Source organism: Ooceraea biroi, chromosome 8, assembly GCF_003672135.1.
Source record: "Ooceraea biroi isolate clonal line C1 chromosome 8, Obir_v5.4, whole genome shotgun sequence".
Lineage (NCBI taxonomy): Eukaryota > Metazoa > Arthropoda > Insecta > Hymenoptera > Formicidae > Ooceraea > Ooceraea biroi.
The window spans coordinates 2,792,678-2,808,042 of NC_039513.1; the positions used below are offsets into that span (position 1 = coordinate 2,792,678).

Genomic DNA, 15,365 nt, shown 5'->3' on the forward strand with positions numbered 1-15,365 from the left:
CGTGGCTATGCGTAACATTTGTGTGTAACAAACAACGCACGCGGATACCGATATAGGGTAAAATAAACCAAAAAGGTGGATAACAGGCGAAAAAAATTAAATTTGCTGTGCGATGTAGCCGCGACCGATCTCTTTTTACCAGTCGTTTTACTGGCAACAGCGGCTCGATTAACACGCGTATCAAATGCACGCTCCTCGACGCGCATGCAACATTTTCGTTCGTCCGCGTACAGAGCCGTATGACAGAGCAAATTAATTAAAACAAATTCGACATCATGTTGCGAGAGTCTGCTATAACGAGAGCACGCGCGCGTGCACAGATACAGAGGACCAGGGATGGTAGACAAATTGCGACGATTTCGAACATATCAGTGCAAAATCGGCGAATCAAAGGAGGAAGGGGGGGAGGAGAGAGAGAGAGAGAGAGAGAGAGAGAGAGAGAGAATAACATTGCCGTAAAGAGTATTGAATATTCAATTATCAATTGAGCGCGAATTAAAACTCAGGAAAAATTGTTCGAGTGTTTCAAACACGTTCGGTAATTTTCCGATTAAATACATATAATCAATACGTTTTGATACAAAATTTCCCTTCGTTCTCCAGCGATAAAAAGCTGCGAGTGTCTCGTAAATTCCTCGCTGCTCGTAAATTCCTCGCTGATGCTCTTCGTTTACTTACGTACGCGCGTAAATTAACGACACGTTGGGTTACCGCTTTATAAATGTGTTCTTGTCGACAGGTCGCTGATCAAAGTCTGCTTTCACGTACTAATTATGATAAAAATGCGAGACGAATTCGCAAAGTTGCATTCACCATCGAGTACACATTGTCAACTTGAGCATCCTTTGTGCGAGACGCTTAATATATGTATGTGTTTGCGACGACAAGAAAACTTGCGCATGCACTGAGAATCAAGAGACATCAAAAGCGCCTACACGGTGAAACTCGTTTGTTTCATCGCACTTATGCGCGACATACACGCGTTACATCGTGACGTTTTGTCCTCAAATGGCGCGCAGGCATCCATATATTGAATTTGAGCAGCACGATTATTACATCACGCCATCCCTATAGCGAGCGACGAGCAACCTTTTGATTATGTGATAATGATCGCGCCTTGAGAACACTTTCGAACGAGCAGTATCAGTGAATTATAAAAGAGTTCCGTTCGCCGAGAAACTTTCTGACGACTTGGTGGAGTGGGTCACAGGTATACCAAAGTATTCTTCCTTGATACTGGAAAGGACTTAATGGTCAAAGCCGGCGCCAAGTTTTTCATCCCACTTGCCTCATGGAGAGGAAGGAGAGCGAAGGAGAGAAGCGAGAGCAGAACAGCGAACGCGAAATCTAGATTTTTGTTATTCTTATTCCGGTTATACGATAGTGTGTGTGTGCGCGCGCGCCCGCGCCAGCAGACTGTTAATTCACGTTTAAAAACTTTCGAAACGACGACACTGCAGCTCGTTCGTAAAACCGCGGCACGTACGAATAATAAAATAAAACGCGTTATCACAAAATCCGATACGATCTAGTTAGAGATATCTCAATGTTTCTTTTGCGGTGTAATTAATGCAGCCGGGAGAAAATTTGCATCGAATAAAGCGCATGTTTTTTTCTTTCTCTCTTGCGTTTCGAGTATAATTTTGTCACTATGTCAACTGAAATCCTTCGATATAGCGGGCATCGAAAAAGCGTTATTAATTCCGTTATCATCGGAGTGTCTATCGTGTATACTTCGCAAGAGCATTAGCCCTTTATCAAACATGTACGACGGCCTTTGTATACGCTGCGCGCTTAATCATAGCTGTGTACACTATCTTGCATATGCTTTGAAACTAGTCAAACGCAAATCGCTAATGTACACGCGAGCGAATATAAAGTCCCAACCGGAGGACTTTATGCCGTCGTTACATTAATTGATCGGACGATTAGTCAAACCTACCTCAAACGTACCGTCATTCGCGTTCATAGGATGCATCGACCAATTAATCATAAAATCAATGCCACTCGTGTATACCAACATGCAGTTGAAGTGATTTCGGCGCAATACGTAGTAACATGTAATCTGATCTAATTACGCGGTAAGCCATAATTAATGATCAAAGAATATCCAGAATTCTTCCCGTTTGAAGGTATACCGTGATATAGTTTGAAGGTGTACCGTGAGACTTCTTCCAATTGAATTTACATGTTATAATATCGCCTTTAATGATTTGCGAAGCGGAACCCGCACAGTCCCCTTTTCTTCAGGAAGACTATTACTTGCGATATTGCGTCGTGTATGCAATTGTGAGATAAAAATATTCCTGTAAACTGAAGCAACTTCATCGGTTCGACGAGAGAATGGAGACGAGAAAAGAGAGGGACGACGGAAGTGAGAAAAATCGACAGGAACGAACAGAAAAAGCGACAAGCGGAAGAAAAAGGGGAACGAAGGAGAACAGCGGAAAAGTGGTCGGATACAAGAGCACGAAATATATGAATTTTCCATGCCAGGCTTCAGCTCTCGCTGATCTCTCTTTTTCCGGGCGGGAACATTAACGCCGCGCAAAGTAAGAGACATTACTTCCGCACTTTCCTGCCCCAGAGATTAATAACTTCCCTCTCGTTTACGCAGTCAGAAAACTTTCCCAAATATCGCGTTACCGCGACGATGCGGTGGCCAGTTTAATGTCTGAAACATGAAAATAATTGTAAATCCAGCATTAAAAATTTTAGATCTCTTCGAAAAATTCTTCACAGATTATACTAAATTGCATCCATGCATCATGCTTGTGGCAAGCTTTCTTCTTTTTCGCTGTTTTAATTACGCTATTAATTACTCTATACCTTACTAAATCTGAATGTCATTAAATAATGAATTGCCTTGCTTCGCTTTTCTTAGGTTTTTCAGAACTCTGCAGAAAGAAATCTCGGCTTGGCGGGATGAAAAATGCAAGAAACGAATCTACCGTCCGATAATTTACGACTCGGTGTATTGATTCGCAATACGCGTAACTCGATAACCGATAAACCAAGATACGCTTGCCGAGTTAATGCACTTCCCGATCTCCGTTCCGAAGAAACGTAATCGACTCCAGCTAGTCTTCGCGAGCGAGCTCGCGCGAAATTTCTCACGAAACTTAAAAACTTGGCCGCCACTTCACGTACAGTCAACTACCAAGTTCGTGCTTTGGAGCGAGCAAAGTACGCATGCAAAGTGCTCTGCGCGCGCTTTACGTAAGCCGCAAACGCCGACGCAGGCTAATTTCTAATCCCTGTCCGCTGCACCCGCTTATCTTAAAGGCAAATTGTACAGTAAACATCATTTAAGGAATGATTTACCAAACACTGAATAATTTCAGCTTACCAACTACGCGCTTTGACTTTATAATCATTTACCTTGCAATTATTTTACTTATTTCCCTAATAAAACACATATATTGACAGATAATTGAACAGGTAACAGGTAATCTCGCAGGCGCAATTAATCTTATTTCCAATTTAAACAATTTAAACAATTTTATAATTTTAGGCATCCATTCAATAGGTCTCGACTATTTGTTCGTGATTTGGTAATCACGCCATCGAATGCACGTGATATTAATTTCTTCGCTACAATAGCTTTAGCTCCTTAAACTTAACCGCTGGCCATCCCCGACCCGGCATCCTTTGAAGTTCGCTTGTTGAATCGATCGGGGTGATATAAGCTGTCGGGCTCTCGCTTGCGTAATGAGGTTACCGTCACTACAGAAACCACTGATATAGTGTCAAACGAGAACCGTTGGCGTGGAGAAAAAAATATGCAAAGTAACGGTGGTCGGGACAAGGGACTTCGGATGCAGATGATGAAAAGAGTATCGCGCTTCTCTAAATCGCTGCTGGACCGCGGGACAGTACCACTTATAATACGATCAGCAGGTTCAGCATGTATCACTGAAAGAGTAAAACGATGAAAACGATGTTTCAGTGATAACCCTGAATAATTGAATTTTTTACATTTTTCCACTAAGAATTGTTACGCTCAAAATTTTTGAGATTGTTTAAATGGTGGGAATTTTATTGTAGCACTATATGTATAAGATAGAAAGAGAGGAAGAGAGAGAGAGAGAGAGAGAGAGAAAGCAAGAATAAAATTTTCCTGCCCAACTGAGCAGAACTAAATGCGATATTAAAAACTTAAATTAAATTGTCTATCATGCGCGAAAGAGCATCGGCATTTTGCTACGGCAAAAAATCTGAAAAGAGTAACGCTGGATTGGTAATTCTTAATCGGGGAGCAATCTGAGTTAAACGTAACTATTCGCGAAAGAGCAGCAGCTTGACCGGCACCATATACATAATGAAGCTGCGAGAGCAAGAGGAAAAAACTGAGCACGTACACGGAGCAGATCGCTCGCTTCGCTCGCATGTGAATTCCGTCGCAAGGACGGGCCGCGTTACTGCATGCGGGAACGCTGAATAATGAAACGATCCTAGTTCGTGAGAGCGTGCTTGTCGATTTCGCGTATCTCGCTGCTGCACAAGCAGCATCCCATTCAGTAAATCGCAGCGCGCGACTACTTTTCTCGTCGTTAACGCTCGCCGATTACGCTGGCGATCTTTCGCGAAAAATCTAAACTGTCGAGTCTCTTTGAAAACTATTTGTTGCTGCTCGTTGCTTTCAGAGTATACTTGATTACGAACGCATTCTTAACACATTCCCGTGTATGCGCAGGATCTCAATGAGTAAATCTATACGTAATATTATCGATTTTATCGTTTTTTAACTCACTAGGTTTACGAAATGTGTCAATTCGACGGATTGGGAATTTATGCTTAAAGATACAGAAATCAAAAGTATTATTTTTTATCAATGAAAAATCGAAAACTGAATTTGAATGTACCTGTCAACATGACAGGTTTCAATAAAACTAGGTATATAAGCAATGTCCGTAAATCTAGTATTAAATATAAATTGATTGAGAAAAAAGAAGATATTAATAATTGATAAAAAAGTGACTCAAGAAAGACGTTTTACGTATAAGATTGACGTATTACGTAGATAATATAATTGTGATGATAATATAATATAATATCATTTAAGGAGATAGAGATTGTTTTATTATATTAAGGAAATTAAGGACATTATTATTACCGTTAAATATATCGATATTTAATAACCATATTCCCTAAATAATGTTATAATATCCTCAACTTTCTTAATTTCTTTAAGAAATTATCATTTATATGCGAAATTCTATTGAGCGTATATCTTTGGTCATTACGTAAGAAATCACATGTTGCGTTCGCATATTCCATAATTACGAAATGTTGTGTGATTGTTGTGATAATTTATCATTGTTAATCAAATGAGGTGATGATGTCATTAATACACATTAACTATCCAATATTCGTTGTTCATTAAACAGATTATATACAACAGCTGCAATGAATGCCGATGCTCAATTAATGTTTATAGGACCGCTGTTATTAATTAGTAATGGTGTGGTACCATTATTAATAGGGCTAAATTGTCCATGCTTACATGAATGCAAATCTGATGACGATGGTTCCCTAATCCAAATCTGTTTTGCGTTTCACACAATTAAGTCGCAGAAATGAATCCTGCCATCACACGACCATCGTAATGATTTTCAACTTTTGTTGTGCCAAGCTATTTCTATGTTCACTGATAGCCATCTTCGCGATTCCCTGGTCAATCGAAAAGTGATTATTAATCAACATATCCAATTGAAATCGTATCGTGGGTGATAATTGATTCACTATGAGAAGTTTAAAATATTCAGATCTGCGTTTCCAGATCGTGTGACAAATGCAGTCGTAATCTAATCGATGCGCGATAACCATGTCACCATCATCTTTCTCTTCAGTTTGACATTTTTCAAAAAAAGAAGCGGATTGCAGAAACAGCACGTTTATTTAACGTACTTCACGTCAATGTCGCTTCGAAGTTGGACTCAATTGTTATTCTTATTGTATGCCTTGTTATTACGTAATCGAGGATTAAAAGCAAACAATCGCAGACCACGTTCAGTGTTGAATATCGAGTAATTGCACCGCGTGTTTATTAATGTAATTAAGAAGAGCTCATCGCACGTAAACGCTCGTCGATAATCGCGTCGCGAGCATTGAAACCAGCAAGATGTTGCCGGCGGTTCCTTCGCAATGATTCGAGAGTTGTTTGCACGTTTTTCGCGTGCTTTTCGCGAACTGTATCTGCGAAAGTAAATATCGGCAATATAACATCAAACAGTGTATTGTGTAAATTTGCGAACGCGCGCAATCGTAATCGAGTGCGTTTTCATGATTCGTTTGTGTGAGTGAATCCTTGTGGAATTTTGAAGCAAATAGAAATTCGCATCGATGAAATGGGCGCAATGTGCGGCGCTTGCGTAACAGCTGGTGAGTGAATTATGTATTGCTTTCTTTTCTCATCCCGAAACGCGCGAGCAAAACGCAACCGCCACTCGGGGCAATTTCAACAAGAAATGTGAATTTTTGCTGCGTTGTATTTTTTGGACCACAAGTATTAAACATTTGATTGTCATTAGTTACTAAAAAAGGTGGCGATCACAAGATCTTGGCACGGTATATTAATTTTCGCAAAATTGATGATTTCGTAACAACCGCGTAATAACAGACTATGATACTTGTGTCGAAGTACGGATTTCTAGTATTTTTGCTCATATAATTTATATTTTAAGTAAATTGCGTTTTTTTTCTCTATTGGGGTGACTAAATTTTAGTCTTAAAAGCACATTTTGTAAGTGACATAATTGAACAATACAGAAACTATTTAAAAAATAATATCCTAGTCCTCTTCATTCAACGCCTGGTGGAAGATACATTTCTCCAAGACACTCTCACACATCTCGTTATTGCTTTAATATAGACAAGTGACAAATTGTTTTGTCACTTGTCACATGTAATCTTTTGTTTAAATAGATTTTGTTTGGATTTAAAGAGATCTAACAATAAATAAGAAGTACCGTTCAAGATTTATTAAGAAACAAAGTTGAAGTATATGAAATATGCTAAATAAACGTGCAATCCGTTTCTTTTTTGAAAGATGTCAAACTGAAGAAAAACGGATGGTGGTGACATGGTTATCGCGCATCGATTAAATATACGCGTGAAATCGCAAATCTGAATATTTTTAACTTCTCATAATGAATTGTAATTTTTGTAAGTCAACTGTAGACAAACAGTAACTTCCTATCCAAAGAATACAAAAAATGTAAAGCATTCTAAAATACGAAGACATCCTACTTTTGCACAAAAGATTAATCGAACTGTAATGCATTCTACGTTTCTTTTTGATTTTTTTCCAGGAGAGAGCCCAAAGGAAAGAGTCAATTGACCTCAAACAGCATGAACTAATATTTATGGGAACGATTTATGCAGCGGCAGCGGCAACAGCAGTAGCCGTCCGGTGTAAGCTAATGCATTACGTTACGCTCAATAATCCGATAAACGCGATTGCGAATCGAAATTTATGCGTTGCGTGCGTGGTACCGCGCGCGTTTGCGTTTTAACGATCGCCTGCCGAAACAAGAAGTGTCGATCAAATCCCCACGTGGCTACCGCGCACAAACCGGCGTAATCACGTATCGCCTGAAACACGCCTGTATGAAAATTACTGTAATCAATATAAAATAGGTCGACGTAAAAAGGTCTGTGTAAGTATATTTTTCGAAAATAATTTTTTTATTTAAGAACATTGGAGAACTTTGCGTCGAGGAACTAGTGTATTATTTAGTATGTAAAAAAACATCTCGTCATATGTACTCATCTATATGGTATACATAATCAAAGTACATATTTTCGCAATAAGAAATCAACGTGCGAAAATTGTCATTGGAAAACACTTCATGTAACTTAATGGTACTTGTTAAGTGAGAATTTTTATATAAATGTAATCAAGTTAATTAAAGCATTTATATAGTAAAAAGATCACGCCCTGGTTGTGAAAATTACTGTAATCAATATAAAACAGATATAAAAAGGTCTGTGTGTGTGTATATTTCCTGGAAATAATTTTTTCATGAATGTGATACCACACAGCACTTGTCACGAACAAGAAATAATCCGATTTTTCGGGGATTTGAGTTTTGTCGACTACAATTTTAATGATATTACTGTATTTGTGCGATAACCCAATTTAACTGTATCGCGCGTACATATAATTCCCATTCCACCCATTTCGAGACAACGTCGAACAAGCACGTTCTTTGCTATTAATAAATTTACTTAGCGAATAATCGAGAAAGGATCGAGGCTGCACCGTACTGTCTTCGAATATATACGGCGACCTTTGTATTCCTGGATCCGGCGTATATATTCGTGGCCGTGTACATAAAGGATCCTAGGGGAAAAAATTGAAACATTACTCACGCGGCACCATTGTTCTCTCCCTTTCGTGCGTCCCCACATGCAAATGGTAGAATTTTCCGTCCGCCGTGTATTTCACGTTGAATTTCATGCTGAAGCGCTCTCAATGTAGCTTATCTATTATCTGCATTGAGAGTCTCTCTTCAATAATGGACTATCTAGTGGCGTTTGACTTCATTGACTTATCAGTGCAACACATCCATTTTTTGTTGTCTGTCTATTTCTTGTCCGGATTTATTTATTTGACTTCGCAAGACATGCTGTAAGAGTAAAATTTTTATAGAATAGTGTCCCAGATTTCTCGTCGTAAATGGTCGTTTTACCCATGCTATTACCTAGCCAGTTATATCTCCGCGGTTCTCGAATTTTATATCGCGAACAATGCGAACGAATCATATACGAAGGTGAATATTTTATAATTTTAGGACACTAGCATAGAAATGTCGAGAGAAGAAATGCTGAGAAGTGTGAAATTGTTTGATGGAAGGAGTGGTCGGTGCGTTATTCGAGCAGCATGTTGATTGAATGAGTTAATTTGTAAATGGTAACCGTGATTGCATTTATCGTTTCGATTAATACGATACAACGTAACAGTGACAATAACAAAATTGATAGCTTCAGTAGGGATCTGACGCATGAATCTGTCATTGAAATGGTTATCACATATACCATATCATAGACTATGCATTGGAGATTGACATTCTGATTCACAGATTCGGGTTTAATCAATCAAAATGTAGTAGGTAAAGATTGAGTATAGGGATTGAAATTTGGGACGACAGTTTCAGTTATAATTCGGTTCTAATTCGGTTAGCTAAACGTGAAAAAATGTTCCGCGAATGAGAAGTCTGATCAAGATTCCTTCACCACGATCTTTTAGTTACAGCGAATATATACAGTAAAAAAATTTGTGTAAAACCGAAACATTTTATCGTCTATTTTTCGAATCTTTAATTGCAATCTGAAGCAATAACGTTGACTTTTAATCATGTGCTATAGAAATGTGACTATTTCGCGGTAAATACAAAGCAAATATAAATATTAAGTTATACTTATATCCAGCTGTACCGCTTATATTGTTACTCGCATGTTACACTGACAATTGGATTGATGTACCGACAAAAATATAAATGTGACTGACAGAGGAAGAACACACATTAATATTTGAAATCGAAACGTGACCAACATTGTAAAAGCATATGTATAAATGACCAATAGCATGAAATAATCGAAATTCTAAGTTCGTCTTTTAATACAGTAAAAGTGTTTTGTCATTATATTCTACAAATATATAAAAAAAAAAGTATTCAATATGTATCATAAATGTCATAAATTGCAATGCACATCACATTATCTTCAATCACTAGTGTGATTGAGCAATCTTCAATCTTTAATTTTAATCTCAATTTACAATACAATGTGCAGTCTGATACGGGCTTAATACATATGTCGAGTATTTCAATAAATGTGATTATACGCAAATAAAAGGCGATTATTCGGTAATCAACAAATGACTATTTCAGGCGACGATTATGGGTGGCTGGCAATTAGACGACGATTGGTTGCCTTGATTAAGAGCTCAGAGCCAGGAAACACAACGAATCTTTCAAGCATGGTAAAACGATATCTACGCTAAATGTATACGAAATAATCGTCATGTTAGCATTGTCTATCAAAAATAAATTAGAACAATCATTCAACATACTCGATACTCTTGAAAAACATCATTCAAATTGCACACAAAATTTTCCTTTTTCATGAAAAAATGTAGTTGGAACAACTAAGTTTTATAGATAATTTAATGATATTATAGCATAATTTTTGTAATTCAGAACATTAAATATTGGGTTCTAATAAAAATTCGTAGAGTTGTTTAATTTTTTTTAATGAAAAAAAGATAACAAGTGTATGTGTGGCAAAATGGAATCATGAAGCTACCATAAAGGATAATGTTAGTAGAACAAGACGGCGCATATGCAGTTGACTAAATATGCATATATATAATGATTTTATCTTGGAATTTCATTAAAATAACACAACGAACTTTTGTTATATACAATTCATATTTCATCTAATTATACACTTCGCACAAAACTTAAGGGAACACCTAAATTTTTCTTAAAAACGAAGCCCACTTTGAATTAGCGTAACTTCCGTCCAAATGATCGCAGAAAAATGAAAAAAAAGCAAATTAAAGGTCAGAATGTCTACTTTTACGTCCTGTAGGTTACAATGTCGAACGTATCCATTTTTTTATGTTATGTTACTCGGGAAAAAGAATTACAAAATTTTCAAATTTCTTTTCCGTGTTTCCGCAATAATCTTGACGAGGAGAAATTTTTCTCGAAATTCCTCACATCGGAACTGGAAAGTATAACTCTTCCCCTTTAATTTGCTTTTTTAAACATCTGGATACGATTTTTTTAACTGAGTTATTGAAGTTTAAAGAAAAAAACCCATTTTCCATTTTGACAGCTTATATCTCACGAACCAATCAACCTTCTGCAAGTAAAAAAAAAGCAAATTAAAGGGTAAAGATCCAACTTTAACATGAAATTATCAGATTTAATGAATAGTTACTTTTACGAGAATTTATTCCCGTTTTGCGAAGCCATAAAAATACCAAGAAACGACATGTTTAGACAAAGGAACGTGGAACACATGGATCACGTCGCCCAGGTGGCCCGACTTAAGATTTTAAAGTCGAAACCTTACTAAATAAAAACCTACTTGGACTTTTCAATTTTATCAATTTTTAATCGAGATATTGCATGCTAACATTGTCTGTGCTTCGGACATTACGTTTACCGCAATCGCAGTATTTCCACAAAGTGCAAAAAACATAAGAAATAAGATTTTTATTTAAAATATCGATATCTCAGCTTACAATATTATCTTTTTTCTCTTTTTTTAATTTTAATTTTTTTTATTTCTTTTAATTTTAATTTTTTTTATTTCTTTTAATTTTTATCTTTTTTATCTTTTTAAAAATTTTTATCATTAATATTGCATGTTCCTGCCACGACTTCGAATAACAGCGTTTAAGCGTTGACGCATATTGATGCAGCGTTGGATTTCCCGCTGCGGAATTTCTATCCATATCTCACGCAATGCAGCGCCAAGCTCTTCAAGATTTGCTGGCGGTACTGGGCGCTGTCTCAATGTACGACCAACAATGTCCCAAATGTGCTCTATTGGGTTAAGATCAGGGCTGTTAGGAGGGTGGTTCAGTAAGGTTATGTCATTCTCCAGGAAAAACTGTCGGCTCGTGTTAGCAGTATGAGGACGAGCGTTATCTTGCATGAAGACAAATTGCCTACCGAAACGGTGTCTTAAGGGCAGCACGTGCGGTCTCAATACCTCATCCACATAACGTTGGACAGTCATTCCTGGAGGTGGTACAATGACCAAGTCGGATCGTTGGTTATACGAAATTGCAGCCCAAACCATTACTGAACCACCTGCATAGGCTCTTACTGATTGTACACAGTTTGAGTTGAACCGTTCCCTTCTGCGACGCCAGACACGTTCCCTACCATCATTATTGTACAAACAAAATCGAGATTCGTCAGAGAACCATACTCGTGTCCATTGTCTGAAGCGCCAAGTAACGTATGTACGTGCGTAATTCAAACGCGCATATCGGTGATTACGATTTAGAAACGGCACTCGAGAAGGCCTGCGAGCACGCATACCGGCATTGTGTAGCCGGTTTCTAATCGTTTGTACTGCTATTCTTTGTCCTGTCGTTACTTGTAATTCATCCCTAAGCTGTCTCGCGGTTATCATTCGTTGGGACGCGTTTCTGACGATTCGTCTGTCAACTCGGGTAGTGATAATCCGCCGGCGACCTTGGCCTGCTCGTCTGCCAAGTTCATTTGTTTCTTGGTAACGAGACCAGGCGCGGTTAATTACCGATACGGATACCCCCTAACTGATTAGCAACATGTCTTTGAGAGTGCCCTTTTTGTAGAAGAGTAACGACTCTCATTACTTCGGGCTCTGACAAGTAACGTCGAGGCATGATGTGACGAGTTCTAAAAAGTGATTGTCACCACAGTCTTTTTACTTTTAAACGTCTTTTATGTTTGATACATCTGCTGGTGCAACTAGCGATTTTGCTTGTAAGTTAAACGTGCGTCACGCGACCGACCTCAGAATATGGCATCTCTAGTATGTAGAACTGCCAGACGCGGCTCACGGCACGCCGAGTTGGAGGGGGTAGAGTGGAGGTACGCGCGAAGCTTCACTCTACCCCCACTCTACCGTTCTAAGGGAACGGTTCAACTCAAACTGTGTACAATCAGTAAGAGCCTATGCAGGTGGTTCAGTAATGGTTTGGGCTGCAATTTCGTATAACCAACGATCCGACTTGGTCATTGTACCACCTCCAGGAATGACTGTCCAACGTTATGTGGATGAGGTATTGAGACCGCACGTGCTGCCCTTAAGACACCGTTTCGGTAGGCAATTTGTCTTCATGCAAGATAACGCTCGTCCTCATACTGCTAACACGAGCCGACAGTTTTTCCTGGAGAATGACATAACCTTACTGAACCACTCTCCTAACAGCCCTGATCTTAACCCAATAGAGCACATTTGGGACATTGTTGGTCGTACATTGAGACAGCGCCCAGTACCGCCAGCAAATCTTGAAGAGCTTGGCGCTGCATTGCGTGAGATATGGATAGAAATTCCGCAGCGGGAAATCCAACGCTGCATCAATATGCGTCAACGCTTAAACGCTGTTATTCGAAGTCGTGGCAGGAACATGCAATATTAATGATAAAAATTTTTAAAAAGATAAAAAAGATAAAAATTAAAAGAAATAAAAAAAATTAAAATTAAAAGAAATAAAAAAATTAAAATTAAAAAAAGAGAAAAAAGATAATATTGTAAGCTGAGATATCGATATTTTAAATAAAAATCTTATTTCTTATGTTTTTTGCACTTTGTGGAAATACTGCGATTGCGGTAAACGTAATGTCCGAAGCACAGACAATGTTAGCATGCAATATCTCGATTAAAAATTGATAAAATTGAAAAGTCCAAGTAGGTTTTTATTTAGTAAGGTTTCGACTTTAAAATCTTAAGTCGGGCCACCTGGGCGACGTGATCCATGTGTTCCACGTTCCTTTGTCTAAACATGTCGTTTCTTGGTATTTTTATGGCTTCGCAAAACGGGAATAAATTCTCGTAAAAGTAACTATTCATTAAATCTGATAATTTCATGTTAAAGTTGGATCTTTACCCTTTAATTTGCTTTTTTTTTACTTGCAGAAGGTTGATTGGTTCGTGAGATATAAGCTGTCAAAATGGAAAATGGGTTTTTTTCTTTAAACTTCAATAACTCAGTTAAAAAAATCGTATCCAGATGTTTAAAAAAGCAAATTAAAGGGGAAGAGTTATACTTTCCAGTTCCGATGTGAGGAATTTCGAGAAAAATTTCTCCTCGTCAAGATTATTGCGGAAACACGGAAAAGAAATTTGAAAATTTTGTAATTCTTTTTCCCGAGTAACATAACATAAAAAAATGGATACGTTCGACATTGTAACCTACAGGACGTAAAAGTAGATATTCTGACCTTTAATTTGCTTTTTTTTCATTTTTCTGCGATCATTTGGACGGAAGTTACGCTAATTCAAAGTGGGCTTCGTTTTTAAGAAAAATTTAGGTGTTCCCTTAATTTTTGTGCGAAGTGTATATTATAATATTTATATATGATTATAATATCTATATTATAATATTTTCTCTAAATTATAACATTGAGTTGTCATGTTTATGCTTGTATTAATTTGAGGTTTAACTTCTAATCCAAAATTCATGAAACTGTGCTGAGTGTTTTGCATTATTGCTATTGTTGAGGATGTATGAATAATATTTAGTTCGTGTTTGAGTCACGCGTATTTATTTAGTGAATTGTATGCATGCGCGGTTTTTTCTTTTGTCAACGATTCGCGCGTTTTCTTCTCAGACAGAAGAACGATTTCGCTCGAGTTCGCACGCTTGAGTAACGTGCAACATAGTTTTTTTTTTCATTATAATCTTACGTTCAAGTATTCAATAAAGTGTATTATCATCCTCACGGCTGATTTTACTTCTCAGGAGTCCACTGTGTGTTTTGTATTGTGTATAACCTGCTAAAACCGTAACAGCTATTTTCCTCGATTTGTTCTTCATGTATGTATAATATATCTGAGAGCTGATGAGTTTCTGAGAGCACTTATACATCTCTTTTAAAATGAAGGGAAGTAGTGTTTATCAAAACTCTACAAACAAATTTTGATAAGTAAATCAGAGGCACGTTCTGTTAAATGGTTTCATGAGCATCCAAGTATCGAATTGTTTTATTTATTTTACGAATCATATTATCTCTTAAAAATCGGATGTTCACGATACTTCAAGTCTGTTACCCTTCCTCACAAATAATAATCAAGAACGGTGAGGTTCGGTGATTGGAATGGTAATTGATCGAACCGTATTTGTCCACTTGTTGAGAAACATAATGTTTAGATGCATGCAACGGGTATTTGTTAAAACCACATGTCTCGGTGCAATCGCAGCGGAATATTTTCTAGTAAGACAGGAAGATCTGTCGCTATATCAAGACTAAATATCTGTATAGATTTTCTTTATAGGAAATAAAACCGATCTGAGTTTTAATAATGTCACACATTGACTTTTCAAATATGTTGATGATCCATTTCTCTTAACCAGTGAGTTAACTTGTCTAACAATGATAGTTGCAAGTATTGACAGATCCATCATTTTTAATTTATGTTCGTCAAAAATTAAAACTTTGAAATAAAAATCAGGTGATTTTTTGTGCTGTCTTATTCAGTTGCAAAATGTAAGCCCCTATTAAAAATCATAATAATTCAATGCTTGTTGAACCGACATAGGAGTGAAATCTGTTTTCTCTCAAAATGCAAGATATCCTGCTCTTTCATCTCTATTAAATAACGTTTATCTGTTACGTTGAACGACAGTT

At 37.4% G+C, this 15,365-nt stretch overlaps 1 protein-coding gene across 6 annotated transcripts in view; it reads left to right on the forward strand.

The window, feature by feature from the left end:
* Window positions 1-15,365, forward strand: part of LOC105287792 (T-lymphocyte activation antigen CD86) — a 235,361-nt gene that overhangs the window by 100,914 nt on the left and 119,082 nt on the right. For 3 of the 6 annotated variants that reach the window (XM_011353559.3, XM_011353557.3, XM_011353565.3), the window contains one exon: window positions 7,314-7,416. The exons of the other annotated variants lie outside the window; for them this stretch is intronic. The gene's annotated coding sequence lies outside the window, so the exon portion shown is untranslated. The remainder of the gene's footprint in view (window positions 1-7,313; window positions 7,417-15,365) is intronic. 6 annotated transcript variants of the gene reach the window in all.